Raw genomic sequence first — 14,291 nt, forward strand, 5'->3', positions numbered from 1 at the left:
GAGAATGAATCTGTTTTTAGGGCATTTTCACTAGACTAGCAGGGACAGGACTAGGGATTTTTTTTTTAAGCTTGGTAGCCAAGTGCTTATAACAATATCTGACACACAGTGGGTACTCAATAAATGTGTGCTGTGTTCATTTTTGAGATTACAAATGGAGCAAGAATTTCTTCAAATTGATACAAACTTAGCTGATGAAGTTTTAAGAATATAATTTTATAAAGATGGAATCATTAGCCTAGATTTTGGCTGATTTACACAATGGTAGCATTATTTTTGTGACTAGTAAACATTCCTACTTTGTCATCATAAATTGATAAAGCCATGAAAATGAAAGATTTGTTTATTAAAGAGTAGTTCATATCATTACATATACGAATCAACTGATTTGATTTGAACGGTTAAGATTAAGAAATTATGAGCAGGATGAAGAAACTAAGAGACTGTTATAGACATCTAAAATATAGTAAGAGTATTAAACAATTAAATGGAAAGAAGTAGTTTAGGAAAGGCTAAATTGGCTTTCTGTAAGGCTAATGATAAAACAGGGAAAGCTGGCAAGAATAGGGCACCAGTTCTAAGAGTGGCAGAAGACGTTTGGCTCTCCTATAGCTCATGCTTCCAGGAAACTGAGGGAAATCTTGAGTTTGTAAAAGTTCTAGGAATCTTGATTTTCCAGGCAGGATAGGCAAGTTTTTTCCCAGACATTGTCCAAAGGACCCTCCACCCATCTGAGTAAACTCTGTGGAATTAGCTTCATTCAGAAGATGAGCTGCTGAGTCAATGCCACTTGCATGTTAACCTCTGGATGCATAGTTGGTAAAAGCTGGTATTTTGTCCATTAAGCTATCCCCGCCAGCATGATGAACGAACCCTCACCGTCGCAACTCTAGCGTCTCTATTGCAACACTCTTAATGATAGACACTGTAATACAAAATAGGATAAATGGGCAATTCAGTAGAGTAATTTGGAATATTCATACTTACTCGTCAGAAAATACAAGGTGGCCAACCAATTTCTTTTCACTGCTTCTCCCAGGATATTATCGAGTTTTAGATACACTCCCATTACACATCATCTCAGGTTCAGAGTTTTCCCTCTGGTAGATTTCCACCTTCTTGGGGCCAGGTTAGTAATTTTCAGGATGCCAGGACACTGAGAAGTTCCACGGGGTGGGGCAAGGAAATACTCTATCCCACCCTTTGCAGCTCATGCAACTCGGGAGTGGAACTTGCTCACTTATGGCCCCGAGTGCTTCCTGAGTGGATGCTAGCACATTTCATGGTTTCACTAAAGCTGTTGTTCTTCCCATATCCTATTTCTCATTCTCTATCTTGTTCTCTTGGACAGTTGCCTTTACCTACCCTCCCAGTCTCCCTTTCTTTCTACCTCCTCCCCCGCCCCCATTCCAGTCCCCAGACTCCATCCCCAAAGGCTGAGATACCACATAGGCAAAGCCTCCCTGATCTACAAGAAATCAGCTTCATCAATGAATAAGAGGGCATTTGACTATTAATTTTTTTTCCTAATGTCAGTAATACATCCCTGGGAAAAACCTGGGAAACCTGACCATTAAAGGGAAAAAGAACCTATAATCCCAGCCATAGCCAACCACAGTTAACAATTTGATGCTTGGCCTTCCACTATTTTGTATTAATATGTATATCTAAATATTTACATAGTTCTTTGACCCTATGTGTACTATCTGGATGTTACAGCTCCACACTGTGTACATGTTTCCTCATAAAATGTTTTCTTCTAACACATGATTCTTAATTACTTCATATTATTCTATGTGATGAGTATACTATAACTTATTTATTCAATTCTTGATTGTTGGACATTTCGATTGTTCCCAGTTTTTACTATTATGAATATTGCAGTAAACAACTGTGAACATCTTTGTAAATACCTGTAATTATTTGCAAAAGGGATCTATAATATTTGTTTTACTGGTCTTAAGTTCTTTCTTTGTTTATGAAATATTACTTATATTCTCAAAAACAAAATTAACATTTAAACTTTTGTGTATAAAAAAGACTGCATATGTGTATATAGTATTAATTACATACATATATATGAATATAATATTTCCTACCTTACATGTGTATTACTGCACAGCTTGAATATACACAAAGGTACGAGTATCATTTGTAAGCCATTCTGTAGGCCTGTTATCATAACAAATCAGTACTCTGAGGCTTTAGGGATACATACAAGAATAGGGCAGCCTGTGGTGTAAAGAGAAAGGGACTAGCCCAAAGGCAGGGTGTGGAAGTAGACGGAGCATGCCTTTAAAGTAGGGAGGCTCTGGGGTCAATGTCAGTTTTAGCCTTAAACATCACATTTAACTCTCTGGGCTTCATTTTCAAACATTACAAAATAGAGGTAACATGACTAGTCTTACAGGCTGCTGCAAGAATTAAGTGTCTAGCACATGCTTGATACTAAATAAATGTAGTTTCTCTTCCCTTCAGTCTGTTGAGTTATGAGTCTATGATTAAAATTACAATATGCTTTAAATGAAAATATACAAAAAATTATCATCTAGCACTAAAAACTTACTGATACTTTGATATACATTCTGTAAAAGATGTATATGAACTTCACTGTTAAAATTTTTCCTTGACTCATGTTGTCGTCAAATAAACAAAAACATTCCCACCAAACTGAGCATCTGGGAAACATCCCAAGGTTTTATTTCTTTTTCTTCATTTGCCTGAGACCCTTATATGTATATATTTTTTCTCAACTTGTTACAATTGCATGTACTTGTGAAAAAGGGGTTACAAGCTTTCGTCACCAAGTGTTTTCACCTGATGGTATCAGTACATGACATAAGCACAGACTGATTTTTCTCCTTGGAGGTTAAATGATGAATGATACGTTGTTAAATGGTATGTTGTTTATTCTTAATTCTACTTGGTTACATATATGTCTATCACTGGGGGGAAGGGCCCTTTCAAGAAGTGCCTGGCCACTGGCATTCCTACTTTGTTATGTTTTTATGGCCAAGTCTTTAAAAATTTTATACTATGAAATATTTAAAATATGCATAAAAGTAGCAAAAGAACAATGTTTATACCTATACAAACACCAGTCAGATTTGTCAGATCTGAATATTGTCATGCATGTTTTCAATACACATTTCTGCAACTTATTGTTATGTTTTGGAGATTTGCACATGTGAATAGACGTAGCATTAGCTGTATAATTCTCAGTTGAGGGAGTTTCCATTTTCTGTTAATAAATATGTATATTATTGCCAATTTATTGCTATCAGAAGTAGTGCTGTAGTATATAGGTCTGTACATATTTCCTTGGGTCCGTTCATTCTTTCAATAGATAGTAATTTTGCCACTACTTATATTAGGCCCTATATTAGGCCTATATATAATGCTGAAAAACAGAGATACATAAATTATAGTTTCAATTCTTGGGAAGTTCAGAGTCTAGCAAAGGAGAAAGATGTACAAACAAATTAGTGTCATACTGTTTCCTGATACAGTATTAGAGGTATGTGTGTGCAGATATGTATATGTCTGTCCGTCATCTAGGAAGAAACAGAGAAAGAGAGGCAGCAGAGAGACAGACAGAGACCAAGAGGGACAGACACATGCACACAGAGAGACAGAAGCAGAGGTCAAAAGAGACAGAGACACAGCGACGGAGACAGAGAGAGAGAAAAGACCTCTGAGAAGGTGTGACAGCGGTGTTTCACCAGCTCTGAAGATGAAATGATTCAGGGGGGCCCTGCACACAGAATGAACAGAAGTTCCCTAGGAAGAATCAAAGCGAAGGGGCCTTCCAGCAGCTTACAGCTATAAAACACTGTATATTTCAAAAACTATTAACTTTTTCAAAATGATAGATGCCTGTCTGTGAGTGATGAAAGATGAAGTTGAGCACTTAGGGAGGGCCAGACAGCAAAATAAATGAAGAGATTTGGATACAGAGTAGTTTATGGGTAACCTGTAAATAGTTGTAAGTGCTAAATAACATGATAATATTTAAATTTTTGAAAGGTTATTCTGGTAGCCCCTGGGCAGGGATGAGGCTGGAAGTAGCACTGAGGTGGTTCTAAACTAATACAGGAATAGCTGAAAATCAAATGGAGAAACAAAGTAGACTAGAAAGACTTTCTGGCTCTGGATCCTGGGCATATGGTGTTACCATTAACATGGAAGAGGGTGTAGAAAGGAAGCAGGGTGTGGGAGGGGGAGAAGATTAGTGGGCGGGAGGTGATAATGAACCCCATTTGAACTTGCTGAGTTTGAAACACTCATGGTATATTCAGGTAGAAAAGTCCAGTAGAGGATTGAGATATGTGGATTTGGGATTAGGGAGAGAGCTCTGATCTGGAGTGACAAGTTTAGAAGTCATTAGCAACAATACACTACACTGAGAAGGAGGTTTGAGGGTTTTTTTTGTTTTTTGTTTTTTTTTTTTCACCATGCCTCCAATGGACTTACCTTTTTCTAGTTTATTAATTTTTAGTAGACTTTTATTTTATTTGAGGCTGTATCAAATCATAGTTGTAAAAATGCTGTTTAACAACACCCATGTAAGGTATAAAATATGCCTTAATATGATGACAAATTTAAATACATGGTGCTAACATGGGATGACAGTGGTTGCCTTTATTTAAAGTAGAAAAGTCTTTCAAGCATCATGCTTCAAATTTTGAAGTGTAACAAAATAATAAGAGGAGAAGGGGGAGTGGAAATACAGAGGACCTAGATGAGGTATGTAATTAGTAGGGAACTATATTCAATAGCTTATAATAACCTATCATGAAAAATAATATACATATGTATACACACACGTAACTGAATCACTATGTGGTATACCAGAAACTAACATAACATTGTAAATCAACTAGAGAGTCTTCAAGACGGCAGAATATAAGGACATGGAGCTCATCCTCTCCCGCAAATACATCAAAAATATATCTACATGTGGAACAATTCTCACAGAATGCCTCCTGAATTCTGACAAAAGATCTCATACATTCAAAGCTACAAGAAAGATCTCCATGTAACCGGGTAGGACTTAAAAACATTAAGAAACGAAAAACAGAATCAATATGGTGCCTGTGCCTTGGGGACGGAGTGGTGAAAGAGGAAAAGTGCTCTGGGAAGTCCCTTCAACAGCGGGGAGATTAGCGGGAACAGAAGGGGATCTTCAGAAGCTTTGAGGGGAGCGTAGCATCCACTTCATGGCAGACATAACAGACAGAAGCCAGCACAGAGGGTCCAGGCAGGCCCCAGCCCAAGACTCGAGCCTGCTGGTGTGTGTTGGCCCTGGGTGCTGAAGCTTGGACTTCAGAGGACAGACCGGGGAAGAGGACGAGGGCTGGCTGTGCAGAGCCAGCTTTAAGGGGCTACAGTGATGTGCAAGCTGAAACTGGGAGTGTACAAAGGAGTCCATGTCCACCTTTGAAGCCCCACTGTTAACATGCTTTTGCAAAGGGAGGGTCAGGACACCACCAAAGAAACCTCTTTCTTTGGGAAGCTCACGAGTTGTAGCCCTGTTCTGAAAGCCTCATTATTAAATGAAAGGAGGGGCAGGACCCAGCCGTAATAGTCTCCTTCTCAGCTTGCTCTGGAAGGGTGCAATTGCTGGTGGGTTGAAACTTGAGCCCATTCCCAGAAGCCACAAAAATTCAGAAGCTGTGGAGCTGAAATTTGAGCTGTGTCCCAGCTGGATTTGGTGGACTTACGCCATCGGTGCTTTGTAAATTCAGTGCATGTGGGACATCTGGGCAGAATATTGGTGTGTGGTTGGGGCAGGTCTGACATGAACAGCAGGCATGCACATGCGGAGGTAAGGCCAGGGTGACCCTGTAGCCCACGGCCATCCAAGTGCATGACTATGCACAATTACAGTGGGCCCTGGTGCCTGACTTCCTTGGACCTGCCCTGGTGCTTTGTGAGCACAGTGCCCGAGGGACACCAGGGCAGGCTGCCTGCATTCCCACTGCTGAGGCAAGGCTGAGGGCAGCGCCAAACAATGTACTTTGTTAGCCTGCACAACAGGCGGCAGGTGACACCACAGAGGGCACTTCCCAGGGGACTTCTCCTGTGGAGGAATACTCAGCAGCTCCTCTCCCAGCGGAAGTGCTCCGGTCCCGCCCTCCTCCTTCGGCAGCTTAGAAACAAATCTGCGGGGCCTCTTCTCCAACAACTAGGGAGCAGACTTGGGCCCCGACAGGGCTGTGACAGCCACAGGGCAAAGAGGAGGCCCCGCTCAACATCCAGTGCAGGCTCTGGTCACCACAACACCAATTACACCCCTATCACGGGGACAACAGCCAGCACACATGGAGGAAAAACGTGGCAGCCATCCATACTACAAACAGCCCTCGCAACAAAATAGCAGATGCACAAAGCTGCACAAGGACGCTCCCACACAAGAACAGCACTTCAAGACCAAGTGGATGACTGTTACTCCTAAGTTCATGGTGTCAGAGAAATAGAATAAAATGAAGAAGCAGAGGAACCACTCCCAATTAAAAGAGTAAGAGAAAGCCCCTGAAAAATCAATGAAATAGACTTCTACAGTCTGCCAGAACTTGAATTCAAAAAGGAAACAATACAAATACTGAATGAATTAAGTGAGACTATTGACAGAAATGCAGATCACTGTAAAAAGGAACTAGAAACTATAAAGAGGAGCCAGTTAAAATCAGAAAACTCCATTGCTGAGATGAAAGCCGAGCTAAAGGCAATAAACAGCAGACTAAATAATGCAGAAGAACAAATAAGAGATCTGGAAGATAGAGTAATGGAAACCACCCAGTCAGAACAGCAGATAGAAAGACAAATGAAAAAAAATGAGAGTGATATGAAAGACCTATGGGATAATATAAAATGTGCCAGTGTATGCATAATAGGGGTCCCAGGTGGAGAAGAAAAGAGAAAAGGGGGTCAAAAACATATTTGAAGAAATTACGGCTGAATTTCCCAAACCTAAAGAAGGAAACAGATATCCTGGTACAGGAAGCACACGGTTCCCAAACAAGATGAACCCAAACAGATCTACAAGATATATTATAATTAAAATGGCTACAGTAAATCAACTATACTTCAAAAAAAAAGTATGAATTATAGTGGGACAGTATTGAAGGTGACTGCATTGAGGAGACATCATTGATGTGACTCCCATTGTATTGTGACTTCCAGTAGCCAGGACCATTTCCTATTTATCTTTGTATTTCTTGTACCTAATGAAGAACCTTACACTGGAGAATAGACAATTCAATATTTAATGAACAACTTCCTTCTTTAGAAGTCAGATGCTTATCTTGGTTTAAGTTTTTCTCCTAAGACTTGAGGTGAGCCTCTATAGGGGCAGATGGGCTCTTCAGGATCTGTTCCACCTTAGATTCTCCTTAGTACCTTGTTTGGGGCTGTTCCCCTTCGTGAAGGCTTAATATGGCATTGCATCAGCACTGCTGACTCAGAGCTTACACCTGCAGAATTCAAAAGTAAGGTGGGGAGGCGGCAGAGAAACAGCTGAGAAGTGATGACTGTCATCAATGAAGAACGAGAAAATACTATGGCTTTCCCTTCTCATGTGGGGAGGAATATGAGCCCTTCTTTGGTGAAGTCATCATTCCTGTGGTATATTCAGATTGTGGGGTATTGCTGAATGTCTCTTCCAAACATGCGTTGACTGGCAGAAAGTGAAATGATTTCATTAGATCTACAATCAGTCATTATTAGTTGTGGCTTTGAAATAACATCCATACATCTCATTAAAATTCAGGAAAATTAAAAAACAATTCAGGGATGGAGTGTCCCACATCAGCACTTGTGTAATTATCCATACAGAGGTGGTGTTTGAAATAGGCTATGGAGAATCTGACTGTGCGCCTGACTACCTGCTCTAGGTGTGGCTTTGGTTCTGAAGGGGAACAGTGAGAAGGAGGGAGCCACTGTGTTGCTGTATCTCCTCAGGCAGCTTTCTGTGAAAAGTCCTTTCTTTTTACCCATTTCTATAGTCAGAGAAAGGTTTCTGGCTCTGTCTCTTGCTCTTTCACATAGGTGCAATTCTTTCCAAATTTTATTTCTGATTTTTCTAATTAATAATTGCTTATTTTAGAATGACTTATCTTTGTTACAAAACCTGGGGATTGATGAGTACTACGCATGCATGTGGGCTTTATGACTGTGGTTGGAACAGATTTTAAAAAGTCATAGTTCTTCTCTGAGTGTGCACATTGCAGGCAATCTGCTCTTAGTATCTTACTAATATGTGTCCTTTAAATCAAGATGGTAATCAATATCAGGGATCAGATATTACATTACAAAAATAAAGGGCAGGTGCATTTCAATCATTTCTGTTGTGCGTGTTTCATAATTCATACTTACACTTATTTTAAACATAAGCAAGGAAGATTCCTTATCTCTGTAAAACATACACACACAAAAAACAAAGGACACATGACACATATCCTTCACAGAACAGTCAGGACAGTTCTAAAAATAAAGTGATGTGCCACGTTAGGATGAATGAGAATCCCTCCTTACATACTAAGAGTAATAGAAGTCCTTTTAGGTAACTAAGATAGCACCCCAAATTTACTTTTTTGAATGAAAAACTACCTGAAAGAGTTTCCCCCTCCACTACTTTATGATACATTTTCTGATTTTTTAGTGGAAGCTTTGCAAAAGAGTACTGAATGGCTTGGAAATAACTTGGAAAATGACATTAGTTTAATGTGGGCACTAGATGAGATGTAAACTTAAATAAATGTCTTCAAATATAAATAAATAGATTTTAAAACTTGCTTTAGATATAGGCTTGTGAGCACACATTATCTCAGTTCTCAAAATACTACATCCAGGAATTTATCCTAAAGAGAATTGCAAGGAGACTTTCATAGTTAACATTCAAGGATATCCATCACAAATTTATGATAGCAAAGAGTTAGAAACAGCATACGCATTCAATAACACGGGAATATTTAATGAATGGTGGTGTAGCTATAAAAAGGACTTATTACAAACAATTCTATTTTGAAAAATAATTATGTTAGGTTACAGACATGACAGAAATCTAAATATAACACCTCCCCACCAAACACACACACACACTGACACAAAACAAAGATGAAAAAGAATACAACTTGAGAAGTGTTTTTACCTCAGGCTAGTAGTTAATAGGTGATAGATAAATATTGATTCTTTATCTTTCTTTGAATTCTCTGAGTAAATTCTTCAGGATGTACTGATTCCCTAATTATAAAATGACATTTAAAAATATTAAGAGGACCCATTCCTGGTCTGTGGCAAGATTCTGCCTGCTGTCTGTGTTGTCTTCTGGGGCTGCTAGCCTTTAATTTAGAGGAGCATGGGGAAGCTGTACTAAGCTGAAATGGCTGGTCTCCTGCTGGGTACCAAACATTTTAATTAAATGACTTTCCTTGGGAGAAAAGAAGAAATGAAAAGACGTGTGAATTAAAAGTATGGGATGTATATCTTAGTAAAGTTTATTTTAAAAAGAGAGATGGGAAACTGAAAGACTTAGGGATAAAGTGAGGGTAATTTTGGTTTTCAAGTTTATTTCCAGATAGATAATAGAAAGAAGTCATCTAGTTTTCAACTGGCACCAAGAGGAAGGAGTAGGGCAGGAATATGAGGAAAGAGGCAGGGCGGGAAGACCCCTACCTGTTCTCATTTGAGTTCCTGATTTCTACCTTTGCCAATCTATCTGGAAGTGTTCTTGCTGCTCAAATTCATTCGTCTTGCCTCAAGCCCCTAGAGCTACCCAGATGTCATTAATACCTTGTTCTGCTATAGTCAGTTGAGGGCAAATCCAGATTTTAACTGAAGCAAGCTTTGTACTGAATAGAGGCACATCCATTTTTTTGCCTCTACATAAATATTTTAAACCTTAGAAAAACCTATTTAGTTTCAGATTAATCTGATTCATCTCCAGCACTAGCTAGTTCCTGATATTTCTGAAAAAGTAGGTATCAGACCGTTAAATTTTTTTCTGTATGATAAATAATTAATACCTTCTCATATTTCTGAATATCATAGAACATTATTTTTTAAAATATAGTGGTTATCAAACAGATTTTAAAATAATAATAATAAAATAATAATTTAAAATAATATCAGATTTTTACAATAATTTAAAATAATAGTATCAAACAGATTTCAAAACTCTCTCTTGAATAGAGAGTTTCAGTATAGGCTTTTCATCATTTTATTTAAATATTGGTGTTCATAATGTTTATTTATTGTGATAATAAGGACTAATATTTATTGAGCATTTCTGAAACATCATCTTATTTAAATATCACAGTACCCTTTTGAGGTCAGTAAGTTAATTATCCTTATAGATGCAAAAAGTTGAGGCTTAAAATGAATTGATTTGCCTGTGGTCATAGAATGAAGTGGTTGGAGCAGGATGGGGAACCCCATCTGACTCTAAACCCTGACATCGATTCTTCATTCTGCTTTTGGCTATTATTGCCATAATTTTGGAAAGCAGGTGTGCTTTTATTTTCCTTGTTTATTTTATCTTAAATGAAAGTGTTATAGTAACTGCAGGAGCAGGCATCAAGCATGCATACTGTTTCTCGAGAATTTATAGCTGTATTGGTCACACTCCACATTTTATTAGTAACACTTTCCAATAGAACCCAAGGGGCATATTTAAGGAAGGCAAAAACAAATGTGAGGTTTAAATCTGCAAAGCTTGCAGAGTTATATCTACAATTCTATAACTCCCTGCCAATTAATAACGTTTCACATTCATACATTCAAAAGACTTGGCATTTTACTCATCTGAGTAGAGTATTTCTACATCTTTATTCCAGTTCTGCTTTTACAAAACAGCCTGCCATATGTGTCCCTTTCACAACACGTGGCAATGCTAAAGAGCCTATTCTCAGAGTGATGTGACCGTCTTTAGGAGTCAATAATCTGTTGAAAAGGGCAGAAGTTATCCTATCATCTCCATTTTTTTGGTCATTAGACCCTTATTTGTTTTTAGCAAAGTATGTGTTCCAGCTGAAAAATGTTAACTCCTGGTATATTTTTTGTGTGTTTTCATGGCCGAGGAATTAAGTTAGAGATCAAATCAAAACTTTTTTTTTAACCTACTGTTTATTCTTATATACTCATTAAAAGTTTTCTCACCATCCAGTGTGCCTCATTAGGGATTCTGGCCTGTAAACTCGATGGAAACTGGTTGGTACACCCCTAATCCTAGAATAATTATGGAAGGGAAAGGCACCCCTCCCTCCCCTGAACAAAGACACAAAATATGGCTCACTAATTATCACATTGGTTTCCTGGAATCAGCTGGCAGTCATAGTCACATAACAACAGTGGATAAAAGAGGTAAAATTGGGGCAACTTTAGTTTATTTACATGTGATCCATTAAGCCATATTTGTTTTTTATCCTATCGAAATAACTAGGGATATTCACAAAATAAATTGAATTGCTAAAATTGCCAGGAGGTTAACAACATTTATTTATGGAAATTTAATTACACCTTGACTTTTTCGAAGGAAAAAAAGTTTGAAGCAACTTAAAAATAAAGACAGATATTTTAGTTACATAGGAAGAAGGTCACTTACAGCAACTTAATATCAGTAAAGCTATATACAACACAATGTTCATACTGTGTTTGAGATTTCAGTTAAAAAACTAAGAAGCCAAAGGCAATTGTCATTCATCAAATGCTGCCATGTGCCAAGCTCTGTGCTTTCATCTAATTTTATTTTTACAGCAAACTTAGGGCTTTGGGAAGTGTCATTGCGTTTATTTTTATAAATGTGGAATATAATCTTACCATTAGTGTGAGAACACACAATTTATAATTGTCAAGGGGAGATTTATTTGCCTCCAAAGCCCAAGTTCTTTCCAACGACTCCGACCACATGCTTGTGCAGACCAAATGGCAAACCTGCTTACCCTACGGAGGAACTACTAATTCCCAGTGGAGAGCTGCATCATCATTCCAATTTTCTACATGGGGAACTTCTCAGACCATACTTTGATTGTGCCATATGGAGCAGATAACTGGTATACATCCACCTTACCCCCTGGGATTTGTGAATTGGAACTACTGCCATTTCTGCTCACCTCTCTCTCCATCCTGCCAGTCCTTGCTTCCACTGCCAGGTGAGACGCTCCCACGACTGTCAGAGACACAGCTGTTTCCCTTTCCCATTGCTTCACTACTGCCTTGCAGGACCAGCCAAGCCAATTAAATGATAAGGCCCAAATGAGAGGAACTACTTCAAAGAACGTTCTTTCCTCTTGGGAGCTATTTCTTCCTCACTACCAAGAAAAAAGAAACAGCTCACAAAGAATGCTTTGTGTTGACTGGTCAGACTTCCGAGGATTTATCTGTTACCTAACAGACGCTTACTGAACTATATTCTCTTGCTTTCTCACATTAACTCCTTTTCACCAAGTTAAAGTACACAGAACAAGAGCCCTGGTGACTTTCCTATTTTCCTTTGGGACTCTTCTCCTTTTGTCTTTCTCCTAACTTGATTAACGTGCCACTTTCTAACAGCGTCTCAAGATGGTCTAAAGCTACACTCTCCCTTTCTCCCTTCATTTACGCAGCATGTTGACCGGGCACCGGTAGTGCCAGGTGCTGCCTTCGTGCTGGGTGGACAACAAAACTCAGCTTCTGCCCTCGTGGAGCTTATAGTCTACTATAAACAGACAGTAATCAAATAGTAACATGCAAATGTAATGGCAGAATTTTAAAACACAACGGAAAGTGCAGGGGCTATGTGTGCATATATGGAGGGGGACTTGGTCAGTATCAGGACCGGTGTAACCACAGAAGACCTGCCAGAGGAAGTGGCTGTTCGGCTGGCATATATTTTTAAGGATTTATTAATAATAAGCAAATAAGACCTTCACAGTTTTCTTTCCTTTTACTAGTTTTAACTAGGCACTTTGTATACATCTGGTGTATTTTTTTTTAATTGTTGTTGTTTTAGGGGGGGAGGTAATTAGGTTTATTTTAATTTTTTTCCTAATGGAGGTATGGGGAATTGAACCCAGGACCTCATGCATGCTAAGCATGTGCTCTACCACTGAGCTATACCCTCTGGACTTTGGTGTGTTTTTATTACAGTGCATTCCAGTTTTACCAGTCATCTCCCACCTAGTACATTTGAGTTCCCTGAGGATGGGCTCTGTTGGCCATCCTTGCACTCCCAAATGTCAGCCTCTTGTCTCACTACACCCCTATTAGGCTACATGGGGAGGGGTGGTCATGGTAGGATCAGAACATCATCACAAAGTCTTGGCACTTTCTCACATCCATTTATGTGGATTTTGCAAGCACTGGCTTTTTTTTTTTTTTTTGGTATTTTATTTGTTGGTTTCTAAGAAGCTTTTTTTTTTTCAACCTAAAAAAAATTATTCCCTTGATTTCCCTGCTTTTATCTCAAGCCTCTTCAGCATTCAATGCTCTGGATATTTTTAGTGTTCCAAATGATTATGAATGTGTTGCCCTTAATTTTTTTTGGTCCTTGTATCACAAGGTTATAAGTAACAAGTTATTCTCCCAAAACAAAGCTTGTAGGCAAGGTAACAGAGCCACCCATTAAATCCCTTTTCTCATTCTCTCAAAGTGCCCATTCTTTCCTCACTTTGGCTTGCACACTGAGCCCGTCTATAGCTCTAAGGACTCTAAGGTTTGGCTCCAAATATTGTTTAATAATATTGCTTTTATGCTTTATGGAGGACTCAAATTAGAACTAACACCATTCAGTTTGTTGATAGGTGTGAGAGAACAATCCTCTTGTTACTATTTGTCCCAACTGTTGTTAAGTGATTATTATGTTAAGGTTGTGCCACTCTGTTTTTGGGGGGTGGGGTCTCAAGTGAAGAGTGAGATCACTCATTATATCCATCACCACAGTCTTTCCATGTGCTGGAAAGTGATCCTCAGATCAGAGAGATGGGGGGGTGGGGAGGTCTTGGCTTGGTGGTAAAGACACATCCTTCCATTGGTTTTGAAGGAAATGGGTCAGAGTGCCTGATGCTCTGCTTTTGCCAGTGGGAAGGAAGATATGAAAGCAAAGACTGATACCAGGTACAAAAGGCACCCAGGTGAGTTGTGGTGGACTTGGTCTAGCCCCCTGGGCTAGGTTACAGTTTGATTTCAAGCAAACTTAGTATTTTGCAAAAGCAGTGTCCCCACTATGAGCTTGACAGCTTCCCAAAACTTTCTTTTCTCATGAGATTAATGGTGATATTAATGAATAGGATTTTTAAAATATTGTTTAATGATAT

At 38.8% G+C, this 14,291-nt stretch overlaps 1 protein-coding gene and 1 long non-coding RNA gene across 4 annotated transcripts in view; one reads left to right on the top strand and one right to left on the bottom strand.

The window, feature by feature from the left end:
- Positions 1–14,291, top strand: part of MTHFD2L (methylenetetrahydrofolate dehydrogenase (NADP+ dependent) 2 like) — a 114,750-nt gene that overhangs the window by 59,099 nt on the left and 41,360 nt on the right. The gene's annotated exons all lie outside the window — the stretch shown is intronic.
- Positions 1–14,291, bottom strand: part of LOC140686802 (uncharacterized) — a 143,702-nt gene that overhangs the window by 33,109 nt on the left and 96,302 nt on the right. The gene's annotated exons all lie outside the window — the stretch shown is intronic.

Source organism: Vicugna pacos, chromosome 2 (assembly GCF_048564905.1).
Source record: "Vicugna pacos chromosome 2, VicPac4, whole genome shotgun sequence".
Lineage (NCBI taxonomy): Eukaryota > Metazoa > Chordata > Mammalia > Artiodactyla > Camelidae > Vicugna > Vicugna pacos.